The 23,150-nt window shown below is 38.7% G+C and overlaps 1 long non-coding RNA gene across 1 annotated transcript; it reads left to right on the top strand.

The window, feature by feature from the left end:
- Window positions 1-10,256: 10,256 nt before the first annotated feature.
- LOC109027280 (uncharacterized) lies at window positions 10,257-22,169 on the top strand. Its single transcript, XR_002006401.4, has 6 exons — window positions 10,257-10,340; window positions 10,460-10,615; window positions 18,944-19,049; window positions 20,804-20,877; window positions 21,155-21,243; window positions 22,024-22,169. It is a non-coding gene; the product is annotated as an uncharacterized lncRNA (long non-coding RNA).
- Window positions 22,170-23,150: the final 981 nt, after the last annotated feature.

Below are 23,150 nucleotides of genomic sequence, written 5' to 3' on the forward strand. Positions count from 1 at the left end.
AAGTAAAAGTATGCCAAATTGTTATGAAACAAATTTTCCAGATTTTGACCATGTTATAAACTTATTCAATACATTTGTTTGTGTATTTAACAGCTCTATTGAGGTACAATTCACACACCATCAAATAGACCTATTGTAAATGTACAATTGAATAATTCTTAGCGAGTTTAGAGAGTTGTGCAGCTCTCACCACATCTAGTTTTAAAATATTTCCATCACCCCAAAAAGTTTCCTCATGCCCTTTTGTGGTCAATCTCTGCACCTACCCACCATGTTCCCCTCTCACCCCAGCCCCCGGCACTACTAATCTGAATATTGTCTCTTTAAATTTGAGTTTTCCAGATACTTCATTTAAACAGAATCAGGTAATATGCAATTTTTTTGCATCTGGCTTCTTTAACTTAGTATAATGTTTTTGAGGTTCATCCATGTTGCATCATGTAATACAGATTTTGATGTATTGAGTTTTGTTTTCATTTAGGTCAAAATACTTTCCAATTCTCTGTGACATCTTTGGTATTACTTAGAATTGTATTGTCTAATTTGTCAATATTTAGGGATTTCCCAATATTCTTTCTGTTGTTCAGTTCCAATTTTATTGTAGTTGGGAAAGATACTTTGGCTATTTCAATTATTTTAATCATTTTTAAGAGTTTTTGTTTGTTTGTTTGTTTTGTTTTATTCTGCTTTTGTCATTGTTGTTTTGAGACGGAGTCTTGCTCTGTCACCCAGGCTGAGGTGCAGTGGCATGATTTTGGCTCTCTCACTGCAACCTCTGCCTCCCAGGTTCAAGCGATTCTCCTGCCTCAACCTCCCAAGTAGCTGAGATTACAGGTGCTCACCACCACTCCTGGCTAATTTTTGTATTTTTAGTAGAGACGGGGTCTCACCATGTTGGCCTCCATCTCATGACCTCAAGTGAACCACTCGCCTTGGCCTCCCAAAGTGCTGGTATTACAGGCATGAGCCAGCACGCCTGGCCTACATTGCCAAGTCAATCCTAAGCCAAAAGAACAAAGCTGGAGGCATCACGCTACCTGACTTCAAACTATACTGTAAGGCTACAGTAACCAAAACAGCATGGTACTGGTACCAAAACAGAGATACAGACCAATGGAACAGAACAGAGCACTCAGAAATAATGCCACATATCTACAACTATCTGATCTTTGACAAACCTGACAAAAACAAGAAATGGGGAAAGGATTCCCTATTTAATAAATGGTGCTGGGAAAACTGGCTAGCCATATGTAGAAAGCTGAAACTGGATCCCTTCCTTACACCTTATACAAAAATTAATAAGATGGATTAAAGACTTAAATGTTAGACCTAAAACCATAAAAACCCTAGAAGAAAACCTAGGCAATATCATTCAGGACATAGGCATGGGCAGGGACTTCATGTCTAAAACACCAAAAGCAATGGCAACAAAAGCCAAAATTGACAAATGGGATCTAATTAAACTAAAGAGCTTCTGCACAGCAAAAGAAACTACCATCAGAGTGAACAGGCAACCTACAACATGGGAGAAAATTTTTGCAATCTACTCATCTGACAAAGGGCTAATACCCAGAATCTACAATGAACTCAAACAAATTTACAAGAAAGAAACAAACAACCCCATCAACAAGTGGGCGAAGGATATGAACAGACATTTCTCAAAAGAAGACATTTATGCAGCCAACAGACACATGAAAAAGTGCTCATCATCACTGGCCATCAGAGAAATGCAAATCAAAACCACAATGAGATACCATCTCACACCAGTTAGAATGGCGATCATTAAAAAGTCAGGAAACAACAGGTGCTGGAGATGATGTGGAGAAATAGGAACACTTTTACACTGTTGGTGGGACTGTAAACTAGTTCAACCATTGTGGAAGACAGTGTGGCGATTCTTTAGGGATCTAGAACTAGAAATACCATTTGACCCAGCCATCCCATTACTGTGTATATACCCAAAGGATTATAAATCATGCTGCTATAAAGACACATGCACACGTATGTTTATTGCAGCACTATTCACAGTAGCAAAGACTTGGAATCAACTCAAATGTCCAACAATGATAGACTGGATTAAGAAAATGTGGCACATATACACCATGGAATAGTATGCAGCCATAAAAAAGGATGAGTTCATGTCCTTTGTAGGGACATGGATGAAGCTGGAAACTATCATTCTCAGCAAACTATCACAAGGACAAAAAACCAAACACTGCATGTTCTCACTCATAGGTGGGAATTGAACAATGAGAACACATGGACACAGGAAGGGGAACATCACACACCAGGGCCTGTTGTGGGGTGGGGGAGGGGGGAGGGATAGCATTAGGAGATATACCTAATGTTAAATGACGAGTTAATGGGTGCAGCACACCAACATGGCACATGTATACATATGTAACAAACCTGCACGTTCTGCACATGTACCCTAAAACTTAAAGTATAATAATAAAAAAAAAGAAAAAAAAAGAGTTGTTTTAAATTTGTAGTTGGTCTACTTTAGAGACTTCTATGTGTGTTATAAAAAGAAAGTGTAGTTTGCTGTTGCTGAGTTAAATCAATCTACAGTTAAGTCAAGGTGTTGTTCGAGTGTACTATTTTCTGTCTAGTTATAATATATATTAAGAGTGAAATACTGAAACTCTGATTCTAATTGTTGAATTGTCTTTCTTACCTTTGGTTTTAGTGAGTTTTTGCTTCATTTATTTTAGATGTTTTCCTTTTGAGTATACATTTACCATTATTATGTGTTCCAGTTGAATTGACCCTTTTATCACTATGAAATGTCTCACTTTGTCTCTAGTAATATTTTTGTTTTAGTGACTATTTTTTCTGATATTAATATAGATACTTCTGCTCTCTTATGCCTACTATTTGCTTGGTATATATTTGTCTACGCTTTTAATCCTACCTATTCATGCCCATGATTCTATTGTGTTTCTCTAGGAGACAGTTGGATCCTGATTTTTTAAATCCAGTCTTACAATCTGTGTTTTTTTAATTACAGTGATTTGTTCATTCACATTTAGTGTGCTTATTGTCATGGTTGGATTATGACTGCTCATTTCCATTTGATTTTTATATGCCTAACTTTTGTTCCTCCTTTATTGCCTTCTTTTATGTAAAAGATGCATATTTTTGCTCTAGAGAGTATTATATGACTCTTAACTTTTCACAATTTTAAAATGTCTCATTACTGTATGTCTGTTAATCTAGTAGTTGACCTAGGCATGCCTCTTACTTTGTCATAGTCTGTCTCAGGTTAGCACTGGCTTAGTTCCAGAAAAATAGAGCAGCTTTGTTCCAGTGTAGCTCCTTTTCTTCCCATTTTTAAATTCTAATTGTCATGTATATTACATGTATATGTTATAAAGCCATAAATATAATGTCATAATAATATTTGCCCATGACTATTAAAGAAATTTTAAAAATTCTTTTTAAAAAGATAGCTATGTATTCTTTTATACTTTCTCACATATTTTTCATTTTCGGTGTTCTTCATTTCTTCCTCTAGATTCTAATTACCATTTAGCGTGATTCTTTTTCGGGCTGTAGAACTCTCTTTTACATCTCTTGCAAAGCAATTCTGCCAGCAATCAATTTTCTCAGGCAAGATAATGCCTTTATTTTTTCTTTTTGAAAGACAGTTTTGTTGAATTCTTGGTGGACAAGTTTGTTTTTGCTTTTTCTTTTTAAAGAAGTTTAATTTTGCCACTCCACTACCTTCAGATCTCTATCATTTTTGACAAAAAGGCAACTTTTAATTATATTGCTGTTCTTCTGTACACAGTGAGTCCATTCTCTTTTGCTGCTTTTAAGATTTTCTCTTTGCCCTTGACTTTCAACAGTTTAACCATAATGTGGTAAGTGTGGATATCTTTGTATTTATCCTACTTGGATTCATTGAGCTTCCCTGTAGTAATATTTGTCATCCAATTTGGAAAATTATAAGAATTTATTCTTTAAACATTTTTTCTGCCCCTTTCCTCTCACCTTTTTTTCCAGGACTCCCATTACACCTACATGTTGACAGGCTTTTAGTTGTCCTTCAAGTCTCTGATTATTCATTTTTCTTTAATGAATAATTTCTAGTGTTCTATTTTCAAGTTCGTAGATTCTTGTTTATGTCATCTTAAGTCTGCTTGTTGAGTCCATGTAATAAATTATTCATGTTAGTTACTGTACTTTTCAACTTAAAAATTTCCATTTGGTTTTAGAGTTTCACTTTTTAAAACTTTCTACTTAGTTTCTATTTCTAAAACTTATTTTAGAGTTTCTACTGTTGTGATTCCTATTTGTTGATACATCATCATATTTTTCTTTAATTTTTTAACATTCATATATAATAGCTGCTTTGAAGACTTTATTAAAGCCAACATCTTTGCCCATTCACACTTTTTACTAACTGCTTTTTTCCCTATATATGTTACACTTCTCTATTGTTAGTATATCCTTTTTTTTTTTTTTACTAAAAACACAGCAATTTTAGACAATTTATTGTAGCAATTCTGGATTTTGAGAGTTGTTATTTTTTCCATCTTGTTTTCCTTTTTAGTAATTTGTGTAGACTATTGTGTTTACTCTCCCTTCACGGTGTGGGCCCACTGTGTCTCTGTTCAAGTTCTTTTTATTCTTATTCTTGTTTTTATTTATTATCCTGGCATCCTAAAGATCACACGTGCACCTGCATGGCTTCATAGTTAGCCAATCATTTGGCCAGAGGCTTTGCTTAAATACCTCATGCCAGTAAAACTCTCTCCTCTCCTGACAGGTCTGAGTATGGTTTGGGGCCTGCATTTAAATGTCATGCAGATTTCACATTTGTGCAAGTGTTTACTTCTGCTGGGACATCCTGGAACTGTCCCGACAGACTCTGAGTCAGCCAGGCATGTGTAGAAAGCTTACTGAGCTCCTTTATTGCCCTCTCATTTCCAGGACCCCCTGGCTAAATTTCTGACTAGTCCACCATTCAACTTCTTACCCAACCAGGACTCCACCTTCATATTTTCCCTTTTTATTTTCTTTTGAATTTGCTGCTTTCATTGACAATGCCACTGGGTGTAAGATTTTGCCAAATCAAATTAAACCCCTCCAGCAACAAAGTTGCTCATTTTTACAACCATCCCTGTCCTAGTAGCACTAACATCTCAACCGACTTGGGGAAGAAGAAGAATGGGACATCCCCAGGCGAGAATGCAACAGACTCCACTGTTTTTACCTGGAGCCCAAGAATTTTTCATGGATAGATGCTTCTGTATTTGTTGTTTACCTATGGCATTTCATAGAGCTGTGAAGTGGTAGTTTTTGACAATTTTATCCAGTTTGGGGTTTATTTTGGGTGGAGGGGAACTGCTGACATTTCTTCACACTGGGAGTCCCCAGTGTTGTTCAAATTTTAAGAATGGAAATTTCTATTGCCGCTCTTATTTGCTTGATACAACATTCAGTATGCCCACCCCACATCTGACTCTATACCGTCTCTCTGCTTGCAATCAAATGGTAGAGCAATCATGCCACATATTTTGTCTGACCAATAAATAAGTGCTAATTTAAGTGAAAGCTTTCACTGCAAATGAAGCACTGCAAATAATATATAATGAATTTCCTACCTGCCACAATGGTTGGCGTCACGGTGGTCTGGACTCCATATGGATAAGTCAGTCAGCTCATCATAATTAAAAAATAAATTTTTAGCTTTTTTTGTTATTTTTTGTGCTCTCTGGGTGGAAGATATTGGGCCATCACTATCTGTTCAGCAATGACAGGAAAAGGGTCCTACGTCACAGTGCACTGGTAGGTGACTGCTAAAGACCCTTCCCATGATTGGAACCCATCTTTGCAGACTCTTGCAGAGTTCCTGCTATAAAGTTTTCTTCTGATTAAAAACAGTGGATCTCCTCTTAGGTAATGGCAGATTATTAAGGCTATTACTTCAGAATCTTTAAGGTATGAAGGAGGGAACTACCTCAAACACTAAGTTCTGGACCAAAGCTCTTAAAAGTCTTGTCAGAATGAGAAGAGGCGTGTGTTTCTCAAAGAGGCTGTGGATAGATAGAGGAAAAAGATGGACTGATTCTGGTGAAATCACTGCAGTGCAGAAGCCTTTAAGAGAAGAGGTTGTTACACAAGGATTTAGCCAACATTACATATTGTCCGTATGGTCAGTAGGTGTTGGGCTTGTGAGAACCAGAAACCTCTCAGTAAAAGCGATGACTACAAGGGAACTGGTTGGTGTCTTCTGAATTCCTTTAAGACAGAAGAGGAGGGAGTATTACGTGCAGAAACAGAAGGATAGAGGTGCTTGCTGACAGATGGAGGCTCCAGAGGACATTGTCTGACATGATAGAGCTGGGGGGAAATTGGCAGAAAAATTGGAGGAGGGCTGAGAATTCTGCAAACAAAAATATAACCTGAGGGCCTGATATTTGGGAATGAGGGTAAGAGAAAAAAAAAATTTCCCGTCTGAACAGGGACACACAATCACAAGGAAACAACAACAGCAACAAGAACAACAACAGCATTTTCTTAAATACTTTGTGTACCTTAAAGGGAAGCAGCAGATAACTGCGAATTAGTAATTAATCTTGCCATCATTATTGATATCATCATAACCTTATTACATTATATTAAGTGAATCACTGGAAATATTAAAATACTCAATGTGACTAATAAAGTTTTCTGTCCCATTTGAATGTATATTGTTAATGTGGAAACTCAAATGTATAGTTGGAGAGGTTCTATTCTCAGGTGATGCCTCTCTACCACCTGTCTAACAATTCCCTGTAGCCCCAGGGCATTTTTTGGAGTCAGCTATTTGTACTAAAAGGGAATTAATGAATAGTGCAAATGCCACTAAAAAAAAAAATAGAGTGGCTTTATCAGAAGGCACAGATGTTAACTTATCAGATGCAAGGAAAGGAAACTCTTGCTAATTGGATCCTATTCTCCCTCTGTCAGTTTCATTTAAGGAGACATTTAAACAGTACACAGCTGGAATTTGGAAGTTTTCTTTAAACAAGACTACATAACACCAAGCTGGTTTAGAGTACTTCTGTGTCTACCTCTTGTTTTTTGTTTTTGTTTTTTTCTAGCTTGGCTCGCCTGTTGACATGAAGCTGTTAGTATTACAATTAGTACTGGAATACATTATTAAGCAAACAGAAAACTTTTCTAAAAGATAGGAAGGCTTAGGGAATTGACACCATGAGTAAGCATGGTGAGGTAATATTTTTAGTCCAATCTCACTTTGCCACTGATTTTAAAAGAACCATAACACTTTAGAATTCAAAGTGACTTTAGATATTCGTTAGTCCAGTTCATTCATTTTCTAAGCTAGCAGTTGATGTTCAGAGAGGTGAAATGGCCTGTTGAAAAATCACAGTGATATTCATAAAATGCCCTCATGAGGAGCAAACTTTCTTTAACTCAGATTAGTGGGGCTTTCAAGATGTTTTCTTGCCTCCTTCTCAAATCACAAGAGATTAAGATGTATTCATCTTTTTCTTGTTTGTTTGTTTCAATCTTTCACATTATCTCCGTTTCTTCACAAGTTCCAGGGAAAGAGAATTTGAGATTTCTCTTTTATCCATATTTTTGATAGTGCCTAAAATAATAACAAAACCCCACCAGCCCTAAGAAGATTTTTAAATAAAAGAATTATAAAATTTCACCTGTGGTTCAAGTGCAATGTTTAGATATCTAGTGTAGTCATAAAAAATGCAATTGAATGAGAGAAGTTTTTCCAGGTGAAAAATAAAGAAATTGTTAGAATGCTCTCTCCGTTGAACCATAGGCAGATTATCTTAAGTGACTTTGCTGTACTATTTCCCAAAAACAAATAACATATGGTTACCCAGGCCTGTTAATTCATTGCATAGTCAATAGATCATGTTGATCTATTCAGTGATTTAGCTAAGTGTAAATAGTTTTCAAAAGTGTGTGATGCTTCTACAATTTATTTCACATTTTCATTAGCAAGCTCTAATTTATCTGACCTGACCACACCTATAGAATATTAAATTTCATGAGAGACTTAACCTCAGTGCCCAGCAGAATATCTGACACTTGTAAGTTGCCACCCCTTCCTTGGTTTCCAGCTTTCATGTTTATTTTCTAGATTTAAAAATATTGCATTCACTATGTATGTTGTTCATATGTTCGTATATTAGGCAATAATCCTAATTCCTTTATTTTTATTTTAATTTTTTAAAATTTTATTTTTTATCTAAAACCAAGCCTTTATCAAAAAAGTGTATGCTGAGAAGAATTTTAAAATAAAAAACTAAAACTTCTAGTTTGGAAAATATTTACTTCACCAATAATGAGCATTGAGAACTTTACTCCCATCACCTTTAAGAGCTAGGGAGTAAATAAATACTAAATAACTAGAGCTGTATAACTGAATCCACAAAAGTGACAGTTGTTTTTTATAACCTCAATGTTGGGCCACAGATCAGTAAAAGAAATAACAACACTCCACTTTTCTAGATATCTAAATGTGTACTTGGCCCAGCAGGTGGGCAAATTAATCTTGGGAAGTAGAAACATGAGTTCTCAGGGCCTGTTATGGTTCCAAGAACAGTGGCCACTGGGGCTGATGGCTTCCGCATCATTGTGGAGAAACTGGCTTTCTTGGCCAGTTTTTAGACTAGGAGCTTAAACCACCCGTGAGTAGTAGTATACCGCTGTGGTCCGAGAGAAGTCGGAAAACGTGCATTAGCTGGAATCCTCCCAGAACTGCATTATTTACAGCTTTTAAGCAATTTTGGGTTGGGTTGTAGGGTATGAAATTGACAGTTTCCTTGGATGGACTGTATAAGTAAACAGCTCGGCTTTTATCTTTTCAATGTTGTTAGATAGACTAATATTTGCCGAGTGCCATTTCTGAATAATAGCATCTCTAAACAATACAAGTATTTTCTTTTTTATTTCTCTCTTCAACCTTTATTTTAAGTTCCAGGGTACATGTGCAGGACTTGCAGGTTTGTTACATAGGCAATCATGTACCACGGTCGTTTGCGGAGCAGATCAACCTATCACCTACGTATTAAGCCCAGCATCCATTAGCTGTTCTTCCTAATGCTCTCCCTTCCCCTACCCCCTAACCAGACCCCAGTGTGTGTTGTTCTCCACTGTGTGTCCATGTGTTCTCATCATTCAGCTCCCACTTATAAGTGAGAACGTGCGGTGTTTGGTTTTCTGTTCCTGTGTTTGTTTGCTGAGGATAACGGTTTCCAGCTCCATTTATGTTTCTGCAAAGGACGTGATCTCTTTCCTAACCAAATAATTTTCTAAATACTATTTTTAGCTAAAATGTACTCTCTATATAGTAATATTTCTGAAGTTTTAAATATTTCATTTACCTTATAGATATTCTCAAAATATATGGTTCCCCTCCAACCAGAAAACCCACTGGGAATTCTGAATTTCATTTCCAAAACCATTCTACTAATAGCTCTCCTGGCAGGAGACCCAGATTGCACCACAGCGAGAACAATCTCTCTGACACAAAGTCAGCCCTCCTTCAGTATTAACGAGGGTGAGAGTAGACCGAGTGGACACATTCCAGAGCTAGTTTCTATTAAAACAACACCAGTAAGCATGCATTTCATATAAATACCACGGTTTCACATGCAATAAAAAAATAAAGCTGAGTGCTAAGAAGAGTATTTACATTAAGCAATAATCAATAGAGGCCTCCAGGCTGTCTTTTCAAGGGGGTCATTTGTGGGGGGATCTGAATGGGTGGGCTTTGGGCCGGCTTTGTATTTCTGAAATGAGGTCTCTGCATAAGGTAGCTTAGGAGGAGCTGAGATGAGAGAACTGAAGCGGATGATCTATCTTATAAATTAGACTTCAACTAGTGTAAAAGCTGCTGGAGTGAGGGACCAATTGTTTTGGTAGCCTGTCAGAAATAATTTCAAACCTGACAGGACACTGAGCTGTGTGGTGTGATCTCCCAGCCTTCGGTCCCCACACTGGGAGAGAAGCGGAACAGGACGGGGCAAACCCTCACCGTGGAAGCGCGGCTGCCAGATCCCAGCACCCGGCCTTGCCATTCGCTTCATCCCCAGCTCCCTCCCTCCTCCTCTCAACCCCTCCTGCTTCCCTCCCTACCCTCCCTCAGTGGGTATAGAATTCAGTCTTTTATGGAATCACAATGAGTTGATATAAGCAAGAGCAACAAACACAACATCAAAAGAAATTACACCATCATCAAACTATCTCATAATATCATTAGTGACCTAAATTAAAGCAAGATAATTGCCCCAGAAGACAACAAACCGTCATGGAGAATACTAATAACGCCGAGAGCCCATTCCAGCACTCTGCCAGGAGTAAGGCTTCACAACAGAATTTTTGCACACATCCACTGACAAATCAGGTTTTTCTCCAGTTCAGAAAAAGAAAACATAACCAATGTAACTCACCTGTATCTTTTATTTTCTTTCTTCAGGGTCCTTCCCGTTAAAGTAATAACAGCAGAAATGGGAGCCTTAAAGCCTGCTGATTTTTGACTAAGTCGTTGTCAAGGGTAATCTGGGGCATGTTAAATAAGCCATGGCTTTTATGAAAGACGAAAATGATGTGATATCGAAAGAATGACCTACAGGTAAATGGCATATTGGCTTTGATTCTCTTAATTTACTGTAATAAATTGGACCCAAAAAAGCCATTTCACCTCCATTTTCTTTTTAATTTTCGTATAATATCAAGTCTAACAATTATGTCTCACATCAACAGGTGAGTGATGTTAAAAGTAAAAGAACTCCAGGCCAGGCGCGGTGGCTCACGCCTGTAATCCCAGCACTTTGGGAGGCCAAGGCGGGAGGATCACGAGGTCAGGAGATCAAGACCATCCTGGCTAACACGGTGAAACCCTGTCTCTACTAAAAATACAAAAATTAGCCAGGAGTGGTGGCGGGCGCCTGTAGTCCCAGCTACTCAGGAGGTTGAGGCAGGAGAATGGTGTGAACCCGGGAGGCGGAGCTTGCAGTGAGCCGAGATCGCGCCACTGCACTCCAGCCTGGGAGACAGAGCGAGACTCCAGCCCAAAAAAAAAAAAAAAAAAAAAAAAAAGTAAAAGAACTCTTAACCAAGGATTCTACTTTTCTTCACTTCTATCCTTCCTAGGGTCAAGTTTTACATGAATAAATATGAATAAAATAATTAGCTATGAAGTCATGGATCAGGATAAACTGGTTCTCTCAGCAACATTTGTGAAAAGTAGCTGAGTTAGAACCCGCTAGACAACCCGTTCTCAAGTTCTCATGAGCTATACCTCAGGTAGTTGAAAGTCGGAAGCTCGGCCTCCTAATCAAACCCAGCAAGGATGCCTGGGCCACTATTCGAGTGTTGCAAGCCTATATGACTAAGTTCTACCTCTGGAAGCAACGACGATAGGGTGTGAGTAAAAGTCTATTAGAAAACTTTAGAATTTTTGTTCTTTATTTTTATTTGAAAGGAGTTAAGGAATGCAAGTGAGCCTAATGCAGAGGTCTTCCTGATGATCTTCACTTGCTGCAATTTCATTTTCCATCAGGTTCCTTAGGAGTGCAAAATAAATAAATAAATAACAAAAAACAAAAACAAAAACAAAACCAGGGCCTGTCCAGCAGGCCACTGACTGTGTTCTCACTGGTGCTTAATGGAAAACCAGCCAGAGTTCTCTTCCAGGAGGCGTGCACTGTGCAGACTCCTGAACTCCTTGAGGGCGGTCAAGATCTAGAAACTTCTATGTCTTAGAGCACTAGCATAATGCTTGACAAATTAAAAGTGCTCCATAAACACTTTGAGGAGTGAAAACTAGCAATTGCCCCATACCACACCTGTGTTCTGTTGTCTTTGTTTGGATTAATTCTACTAACAATGAAATCTCGTATTATTTTGCGGTAGCTTGTGCTGATGTTTTTTCTCCTCTCGTATCATTTCAGGATAATCATTTTGCATCCTCCCAGGGATCAGCTTTGATACAAAAAGACTGACATGAGTAGTGGGAAGAGCCCTGGCCCTTCCTAGGATGCCTAAACACTGCTGTATGGACTTGGGAAGTTACAGATGCAACATGACTGGGTCTCAATATCTCTAGCTTGAAATTTTTGAAAATGACAATGATAGCTCCACTTGGAATTGATAGGAAGATTAAAGACATAATATATGTGCTTAGTGTGGTTCTTAATAATTATTAGCTAAATATCAATTATACTTGAGTATGACTGAGATTTATTACTGATAAAATATAAAAGCAAAGGTCATCATAGAAATCATACAGCCCATCAGGGGCAGTTTACATATTCAAAAATTAGATCCAGGCCGGGCGCAGTGGCTCACGCCTGTAACGCCAACACTTTGGGAGGTGTAGGCGGGCGGATCACGAGGTCAGGAGTCCAAGACCAGCCTGGCCAACATAGTGAAAGCCCGTGTCTACTAAAGAAACACAAAATTAGCCGGGCATGGTGGCGTGCGCCTATAATCCCAGCTACTTGGGAGGTTGAGGCAGGAGAATCACTTGAACCCGGGAGGCGGAGGTTGCAGTGAGCAGATATGGTGCCATTGTACTCCAGCCTGGCCGACAGGGCAAGACTCCGTCTCAAAGAAGAATAAAAAATTAGATCCAAAAGATTTTGTGAATTTCCTAAGACTGTGCAACAAATTAGTAATAGAGATAAAAAGATAAGCCATGTCACCTAAGTGCTAATCACTGCTTTTTCCAAGACACCCCAGTGCCTCATTATCTCTCTTTCTTAGGTTCAAATTTGACACAAGTCAACTTAAATAAAATGATTAGCTGTAATTTCATGGACTAGAACAAACTGATTCCCTCAGGAACATTTGAGGAATATAGCTGAGTAAGGCCCCAGTACAACTTGCTCTCAGGCTTAGAACTCATTCTGATATACTAAAATTTCTTTTTTCTTTTTTCTTTTCTTTTTTTTTTTTTTTTTTTTTTTTGAGATGGAGTCTCACTCTGTCATCCAGGCTGGAGTACAACGGCACGATCTCGGCTCACTGCAACCTTCTCCGCCTCCCAGGTTCAAGCGATTCTCCTGCCTCAGCCTCCCAAGTAGCTGGGAATACAGGCACTCGCCACCATGCCCAGTTAATTTTTTTTTTTTTTTTTCAGTAGAGACGGGATTTCACCATGCTGGCCAGGCTGGTCTCGAATTCCCGACCTCGTGATCCGCCTGCCTTGGCCTCCCAAAATGCTGAGATTACAGGAGTGAGCCACTACGCCCGGCTCTGATGTACTAAAATTTCTATACCAATATGGAATATGTATCTTTAATGCAATGCACAGTGCTTTGCTAACAGTAGTTGCCCAATAGATGTTGTTTCTTTTAAAGTTAACTAACAAATAAAGTCTTTCTAAATAATCAACTAGATAAGTGGTTCTCAACATTGGGGCAATTTGACGTCCAGGAGACAGTTAGAAAAATTCAAGTTTTCACAACAGTAGGAAGAGGATACTTCTGGCATCTAGTGGGTAAACACCAGGGATGGTGTTAACATCCTGTAATGCTCAGGATCAGCCTCCACAACAAAGAATGTTCCAGTCCGTATTATCAGTACTGTCAATGTAGAGAAGTTCTGATATAGATCCACCTTCAGGATTCCCAAGGTATTTATCTTCTGGTTACAAAAATAATTTTTTCTTATTAATTTTATCTTCATCATTATTTTGAAATCATTTGATATAATGAAACTAGTTAACTATTTTAAGTAATCAAAAAATAGTAACAATAGTTTGATGGATTTACTTCTTCTTGACTACTTGAAATTACTTGGTTCAAATTTAGGAAAATTAGCCCCTAACAAGAACCTGTTCTCCTGAAATATGTGTCTCGCTCTGTTGCCCAGGCTGGAGTGCGGTGGCCCCATCTCAACTCACTGCAAGCTCTGCCTCCCAGGTTCACCCCATTCTCCTGCCCCAGCCTCTGGGGTAGCTGGGACTACAGGTGCCCGCCACCACGCCCTGCTATTTTTTTTTTTTTGCATTTTTTAGTATAGACAGGGTTTCACCGTGTTAGCCAAGATGGTCTTAATCTCCTGACCTCGTGATCCACCCGCCTCAGACTCCCAAAGTGCTGGGATTACAGGTGTGAGCCACCACGCCCAGCAGTTCTCTAACTTCTATGTGCATCAGAAATACCTAGAACGCTTGTTATCAGAATTTCTGATTTGGGAGGTCTGGTATAGGGCTTGAGAATTTGCATTTCTAGCAAATTCCCAGATGATGCTGCTGGTCTGGGACCACAGTATGAGAATCACAGTGTTAATATCCTAAACTTTACCACTAGGTAGGGTGTAGTTTTTTTTAAAATTCACCCTGCTGTTTTTCCTGTTTTTGTTTTTTGAGACAGAGTTTCGCTCTTGTTGCCCAGGTTGGAGTGCAATGGCGGGATTCGGTTCACTGCAACCTCTGCCTCCTGGGTTCAAGCGATTCTCCTGCCTCAGCCTCCCAGGTAGCTGGGATTACATGTGCCCGCCACCATGCCCAGCTAATTTTTGTATTTTTAGTAGAGAGGGGGTTTCTCCATGTTGGTCAGGCTGGTCTCAAACTCCTGACCTCACGTGACCCACCCACCTCGCCTCCCAATCCCAAAGTGTTGGGATCACAGGCATGAGCCACTGCACCAGGCCTCATTTATTTATTTATTTATTTATTTATTTATTTATTTATTTATTTTTATTTTTTGCAAATGAGCAAGCCAATAGCCACTTGATTTTGATGGAAACATTTAAATGGATGAAATTGGAGTCTAAACTGGTGCAAGAAATACCTTATTCTTTAGACTGTATTGTTTAGGGTGCCAGTTTTCAATGCAGTATAAATTAATAAAGTCTTCTGGGCACGTCATAGGAATCTGGAAGTGGCATTCTCCCATAACTCTTTCCCTGCACTCTCTTACCCTTTCTTCTCTCTAAAATGTGTTACTATTGATTCAATGAGCGATTAGACATTTAGACAACTTCCTGTCCAACATTAACAGGGTTAACTACGAGAGAAACATCCATGTTGTTTCCGTTTATTACTTTTGCAATTAGATTTGCATACCATTGACGCCTGCTCCCAGGGGTGTATTTGTGATACAGAGAAGGTAAGACAAAAATCAGGCCAGCTCTCTGGCAAGTTCCTATATAACCTACTTTGCCCTCTCTTGCTTACAACATTTGTTCTCCTACCCTGTAAATCAGATGAAAACCAGGAAAAACAAGAGTAGGCAATAATGGTGCTTACTCTGGCTGGAAAATTCTAGTCCAAAACAGCAGGCCTGGTTTTGATTACATCTAGTAATCAAGCTGTGTACAGTATAACTTGACTTAATGTCTCAGGCAAAGTTAATCTGCACATTAGAAAGCTTGATTTTAAAGATTGTACGATCCATTGAGTTGGACAAGAAGTCACAGTTCATCACTTTTTGTTTTTTCAATATTACATTACTGTTTCTGAGATGTGAACGATTCCTTAGGATAATTGGGTAGATGGTTAACAATTGGGTGGTATTCATTTTCTAGACATAGTGGGAGAGTATTAAAAAACAAAAGACGGGAGGCTGAGGCAGGAGAATTGCTTGAACCTGGGAGGCACAGGTTGCAGTGAGCCGAGATCATGCCACTGCCCTCCAGCGTGGGTGACAGAGTGAGACTCTGTCTCAAAATAAAACAAAACAAACAAACAAAAAAAGACAACATTGTAATGCTGCTGAATTGAGCTAGGTCCCAGAAGAGTTTTGTTTTATATCCATTTAAAAAGTCCGGTAGCAATTAACCTTGCATTTCAACAGACAGTAAGTTAAATGCCCTTGGACTATGCTCAGTTTATACCTTTTTAGGTATATGTATATCCCTATGATGCAGAGATACTGCGGTCTGTGAGAAAAAAAGGTCATAGAGTTCATCACTTCGCTGCTATTTTTGGGGCCAGAAAAATGGTCGTTTTGTACTAAACATTTTCAGACTTACATTAGCAGGATTCCTAATTGTTAAGAAGACAGAGAACAGTTCACTGGTATTAAGCCACTACACACACACACACACACACACACACACACATATGCCATTATCTGGTAGACTATATAACCAGGAATATAAACAGTCACTTATTTCAAACACTTCACTCTGAAGTTGTTAATTCAGTTTTAGTAAAGTTGTAATCTGGGGCATTTGTTGGATTCATTCATTCATTCATTCATGCATGCATGCATTCATTTCCTTTTTACTGATGCGGCATCCAATTGTTGAATGACATATGACAGATGTCAGCTTTTTTTTTTTTTCAATATTATGTTTTAGTTGTGACTACAGATTCTTACTAGCAAATTTGCCCTGAAACAGAAATATATCAACTGGAATTCAGTATTTCAAACAAAAACTTTTTACAAGAAGTGTGTGAAATAACATAAGATATTACAAAATAATGACAGTGACTTTTAAAGTAGCGTATTAGAAGCCAGTACCAATGAGTCAATGTCAGTTGAGTCAGTGTCAATGAGTTGATTGACAATTGGTGACAATGGAAGATCATGCACATATGTGGCAGGATTACTGTCAGGAACAGTTTGTAAGGATTCTTATTTCACATGTCATAATCTGCTAGAATACATGGCCTATGAAAATTTTTATTATTTTAAATTTTGTATGACTCTCTCAGAATAGTCAAACATTCCAGAGCATTTAGAAAATTTCAGCAGTATTTTTCCAGTCTAAATGTATCATGTAAAATCATAGTTTTTAACTTCACACGTGAATTAAAAATAATATTTTTATGAGAAAATTTTGAGATTATGGTATCCCTTGAGGTAACTGGAAAGCTCCTGAGGTTTATAAAATGCAGGTTGGGGCCACTGCACTAGCATAATACTTTGACACAAGTTTTAAAATAGAAATAAAACTAAAACTGCTATTTAGGACTAGTTCTGTGCCAAACTCTGCAATAGGTTCTGCAGGGAATGGAAAGAAGAGTAAGAATTCCTGCGTGCAATCATTTGGAGATGAATGGGTAGACTCTCTCAACTGGCTTTTATCACACTTATTTAGACATCCAGCTCCTGAAAGGAGAATGTTGTACTGGTGTTAATGTCTCACCTGCAGAAAAAAGAAAGAGTAAGGCCAGAAAGAATATACTTTATAGAATGCCTTTTTAAGGAAAATAAAATGGAAATAACTTGTCTTAGATCATCATTGCCTTCTTGACTTCTAGCATTCAACTTCTTACTAAGCAAGAAAAATGTTTAAATATGCTTAAGAATAAACAGCACAGTGAAAATAAACTCCCATTTTTGTATAACAATTCTGAAAAACATGAGCAAATGAGGGAGTGAACCTGGGGCCAGCAAGGAGATGTCCCTTTCTGACAGCACAAACTTGGGTGAGATTAGAAGAGAGAAGGACAAGGTGTGGTGAGGCAGGCTGCTCCTGGTCCTGCCTATTCAGATGCTGTGCGAGGATGTGATTCAACAACTTCAACACCTCTGATTGAACAAATAACTGACTTGTGTAAAAGCGGCCGCTACCATCCCATTTTAATTCATCTGATTTAGGAATGATAATAAAGTTTCAAGAAAGGAAAAATTGTTTGGTGGATAGTTTGCTTCCTCATAAATGGATGGTCTTCACCTAGAGACATAGTCTTAGCAGATATAGACAAGATGTAAAGCAGCCTTGATGTTAGTTCTCCTTCCCCAGAGTCCAGTGGCCGTGAAAGACGAGGGTTCTACACAAAGAAAAAAAAGGGTTACAGACCCTACTCCCTCCATGCAGCTTCTACCCTTGCAGAAAAGGGTAGTGAGGTGTTGAGAGTTAATTGGGTACAGACTGGGAAGAAAGGATTTCTGCCAGCAGGTCCCAGAGGGCGCATGTTCTATTTCCTGGAGACCATCAGCAGTGCTTACTCTTAGTGGACAGCTGAGTGTAGTCCTGTCTCTTGCATATGGTGGCCAGGAATTTAGGGATGGGGCTGCTTGGTCACAATTAATCTACTAGTAAAAATATTTATATACAGCTAAAAGTCAAACCCACTCTTGTTCAAAAGCAGCGCTGCCACATCCATGTAAACCTCTATTATGTAATTAAGTTTCACTGGCTGGTTTATAGCTAAGCCTTTGGGCTACAAAGGGCACTGAAAATAGAAAGGCTGGCTTTTTTTTCAGTCTCTAGGCACATTGAACCCAAGGGGAACTCACTTCAATCTGTGCTGAATGTGCCACAGACTGTAGGTGACAAAGAGTCCTCTGAATGATTGAGAACAGGACCATCCATAGTGGGACGCTTACTGAGAGAGCATAAAGTCAGCACCCAGCTTTACCTTGTCTTGGGTAGAAGCTGGTTTTCTCTAAAATTCCTGAGGTTGGTGTTTCAGAAATTTTTGTGTGACCTATGACAGTTAATGTATTTCTAGGTTTCTGGAACCAAGACTACTGCCCTTGTAACTATTTTCTCTGCCAATCCCTTATCCTCCTCAATTTCTGCACTCAGATATTCTGGATTGATACAGAAAACTATTTCCCAGAATGCATTTAAAGGACACTGTCTCTCAGTGAAGAGGAGCCACGATGAAACATTCTGAATCTGTATATATTGTGCATGCGAGTGCATGTGTGTGCGTGTGTATATACATACATGTCCTTTTCCTTACAGTCCTCCTCTTGAACCAAAAAAAAAGATATAAGAATGTTTATCTTATTCTTTGTTTTTAATTCACTGTCTATTTACAAAGGAATTAAGAGAGATGCAACACCATTTAAGGGATATACAATACCATCTTAGCTGGCTTTTGTTACATTTATTTAAACGTCCATCTCCTAAAAGGACAATGTTTTACTGGTGTTAATGTTTCATCTGCAGAAAAAGAAAAAGTAAGGCCAGAAAGAATATACCTTATAGAATGCATTTAAACAAATAGAAATAACTTGTCTCTGATCATTGTTTTTGTTGCTTATAGGAAGTGAGCCTCTATGCAACACCATTCACAGTGGACCAGATGGTTTGGGAAATGCGATCTCATTGACAGGAGGACTATCCAGTTATTTTAACGGCAAACATGACAAGTCAGTTGAAGTCATATTTATCTGCAAGCTTTTGTGAAGTTATAAGCTGAACTCTTGATACTCTCTTTGGTACAAATTGTTATTTTCTTCTACATACACATTCCGCTTTTTCCACTCTCAGAAATTCCTTTGAGATGAACAAATGATCCATATGCTGAAAAGGTAAATGGATTGTGCACATGAATGATACTACGGTTGTTAATTTACTGTAGGATAGCAACATAAAATGAGGATTTCTATTTGCTTGGGAAACACTGCAATTTTTTTTTTAATGCGAGGGGAATTTTCCTCATCTTTGAAAAATAATTCTTTATTCAGAATGTAATGGTCAAAAGTGTAAAACCAAATGTTTCCAGTCTTCTCCCTCACTTCAGGCCCTACACTCATGCATATTTTGTTTTAGGTTTAAAGTAGGGTATTCAGTTCTATACCCCTTTTTCCTGCCTATTTTAGCTGAATTTAAACACATCTGTCTCTAGAATGTATACAAGCCAAGCTCAGCGGAAATCTAAAACATCTCAGTAGCCTTTTATTCAAGTCAACTTTGCTACTAAAAAAATGGTGAAACACCAATTATTGCACTTAGAAAATTACATGCATTGTGTTTAATTGTGTATAAATGAACCTGGAGGGAGCATAATTCTGTAATTTGCAAGTCAGGAATGGAGGTGAACAGGTTTCTAGGCATTTCACTAACACAGTACTTAGGCGAGTGGCACACATTATCCCCTCAATTATGGAGCCAGAATGCAGCTCTGATCCCACTGAGCATTTCATTAGTTGCTATATTGGAAAACTTTTTTATCTAAGAAAATTTCTAAATGCAGACTATGGTTAATCTTTCAATACAAGTCAAACAAGCCATAAACAAATAAGAAAGAAGAAACCACTATTTTATATTGCAGGTTAAAACAGGTGACTTTCTGTCTGCAGCTTTCTTGTCAAGTCTCTGAATGAAATGCACTTTTTTCAAAGGAAGACTGTTTTTCTTCAGAGACATTGCACCAAATTTGGTTGAGCTCCGTGAAACTGTGTAAAGCATGTAGCAATTCTCTCCACATAGTAGGAGTTTGAAAAATGGTTGATTGAAATAGGAAATTATATCCGTTAGACAAACGTTATTTTTCTATTCAACTTCATAAATTTTTCATTCTAAATGGTTTAACCCAATCTATGAGACCAAAGAATAATCTATAAAATAGCCTCTTTTATTTTAACTGAAAAGAAAGAATTCCACTCTTGCATGCGGATTGGCTAATATCTTATGTAGAAGCTGCCTCTAAATAGCTTCAGATTATATAGAAATAATATCCTGAGCAACTGATGTGTTCAAGTTGCCAATGATTTTTAAGAGGAAAAGAAGAAATTGAAAATCTGCATTTTCAGCACTGAATATAATATCAACTTTTTCCACTGTTTCTAAAATCACTAAAGTAGATTCCAGAATTGGTAGCAGAATTGTCAGTGTCCCAGCCATCCACTACAGCAAGTGTCGAGCAGCACAGCAGAAGACTTCTAGAGGAGAGTACACGCAGAGCCCAAACATGACGCAGTGGAGAGAATGGATAATCCTATACTCTATATCACACTATAAATGAGGAAATGTTAGCAGCTGTAGTATTGAATGTGAAATTTCTGCAAAATCAAACATGGATTTGCTGGGCTGTAAAATTGATGGATTTTATTATGGTGGTCTATTTGATCATACATGCTTATTTATCTATACTATGTGCATCTTTTTTTTTTTTTTTTAGATGGAGTTTCGCTCTTTTGCCCAGGCTGGAGTGAAGTGGCGCGATCTCAGCTCACTGCAACCTCCGTCCCCCAGGTTCAAGTGATTCTCCTGCCTCAGTCTCCATAGTAGCTAGGATTACAGGTGCCTGCCACCACACCTGGCTAATTTTTGTATTTTTAGTAGAGATGGAGTTTCTCCATGTTGTGCAGGCTGGTCTTGAACTCCTGACCTCAGGTGATCTACCCACCTTGGCCTCCCAAAGTGCTGGGATTACAGGCATGAGCCACCACGCCCAGCTCTATGTGCATCTGTGTATACAATGAACTAATAGTAGATAATGTTTTGCTTTTTTATTGTTTCTTATCCACAGTTTTCTATTATTTCATCTCAACAAGCCTTGATTGCCTGCCTTCCATGTGCCAGCACCTATTTTAAAAGAAGGTCTCTATTACTAATCAGGTATGATAAAGTCAACAGATGACACCATTGAAAAGATAGTTTGTTATTCTCACAGATCTGGAGAGCAGGGTACACACCACACAATGGGGGGTGGGGGTGGGGTGGCACACAGAGAAGCAGCAGAGTTGGTCAGGAAGCAGGGTGGAAGGGAATGTGGTCAAGAGTCTCTACTGTGGTTCCTGCAGGAAGAAAACAGCAGGGCAGAGTAAGCAGGTTTAGCATTGGCTAGTTGGAATAATTTCAATGAGCTCTGGGGTGTAGGAGCTGTCACTGGGAAACAGTGGCCTAGAGTATGAGTCTGACAAAGGATGTGGTTGGGGTTCTGGGTCTGCCTTCGTTGGTTTGCATTTGAAAGGCATGCTCACAGGTGAGTCTCTTTGTTATCTTTAGGAGTTAGGTAGCCCTGGGAAGGGCACTCCCTTTAAGGTCATCAAGGCCCCAAGATGTCAAAGCATCACCAAAAAACAGAATAAAGAGGCATGATTAATATAGCACTTTTTAGGCACTCGAGCTATAAGAGTTCATAAGGATATGGAGGAAAGAGCAGCATCCAGGGAGTCTAAATCTCAGTCTAGATTTAACATGTGAAATTGTGTAACTTATAATCTCTTTGAACCTCTTTTTTCTCATTTGTAAAATGAGGAATATATCTACTTCCAGGGTTGTTGCAGAGATTAAACAAACTATTTGTAGACATATATTTTAGGTATGTAAGAATGCCTAGCATAGTGCTTCACAGATAGTAGGTGTTTAATAGATGTACATATTCTTTCTTTGAAGCCTTAGGAATCCAGAGATTCAACATAATGAGGAGCTAAATGGATATTGACAGGTGACAGCGATGAGGTTGTGTTTGCTGTGCTAGAGACCACAAACAAGCAAGGGGTTGATCCGCCAGGCATATTGGTCTCATCATGAGTAAGAAAAAGGAGAATGACAAAAATACTTTGCCTCTTGGAAACATTATGGAGTCATTGAAAGTTTGTATAATCAGCTAAATTCATTATTAAAAATAAGTTGCAATTTCATATGTTCTGCAAGAATTTTAAAATTATAAAATTTCCATTATGATGGGGAGTTTTAAAAAATATATGAGCTGGCCGCATGCAGTCGTTCATACCTGTTATCCCAGTATTTTGGGAGGCTGAAGTGGGTGGATTGCTTGAGGCCACTAGCCCGGCAACATGATGAAACCCCATCTCTACTAAAAATACAAAAAACATTAGCCGGTTGTGGTGGTGTGTGGCTGTAGCCCCAGCTACTCAGGAGATTGGAGTGGGAGCATCTTTTTCAGCCTGGGAAGTTAACGCCAAAGTGAGCTGTGATGGCTCCACTGCATTCCAGCCTGGGCAATGGGAGTGAAACCCCTTTGAGGGTTCTAGTGAGCTGTTGCTATAACAAATAAAACTGGTTACAAGCGTGCCTTCTCATCTACCTTCATCAGTCTACACCCAAGAATATGTATGCACAGGGCCATACTTTAACAGTGTTGCCTAAATTTCCATACAAATTTCTAGTAAGTGTTAATAGTCTTAGGCAGAGTGGTAAGTGTCTGTGTTAGGACACATTTGCACATGACTTCAAATCTTCTCAGCCCATCTCTTACTACAACCACTACTACAGGAACGCATCCTGCCCAGGGGCTTCTCTAACCTTGCGGCATGAGACAGCCCTGTTACCTCACTCTGCACTCATACATGCACAGTGTGAACAAGTGACACCTGCACCACCAAATTGACCAGGGGGTCTTGAGAGCTGATGCACAAATGCTCGGCTCGGAGTGAACAGTTCTGACACACATTCCAGAGGGCATCTCAGAGCCCACAGAAAGGAGAACTGATGATCCTTAGGAGAACTCATGCTTAGTAATTGCCTGGGAAATTCAAGAATTTATCCTTGTATTACTT

Source organism: Gorilla gorilla, chromosome 5 (assembly GCF_029281585.2).
Source record: "Gorilla gorilla gorilla isolate KB3781 chromosome 5, NHGRI_mGorGor1-v2.1_pri, whole genome shotgun sequence".
NCBI lineage: Eukaryota > Metazoa > Chordata > Mammalia > Primates > Hominidae > Gorilla > Gorilla gorilla.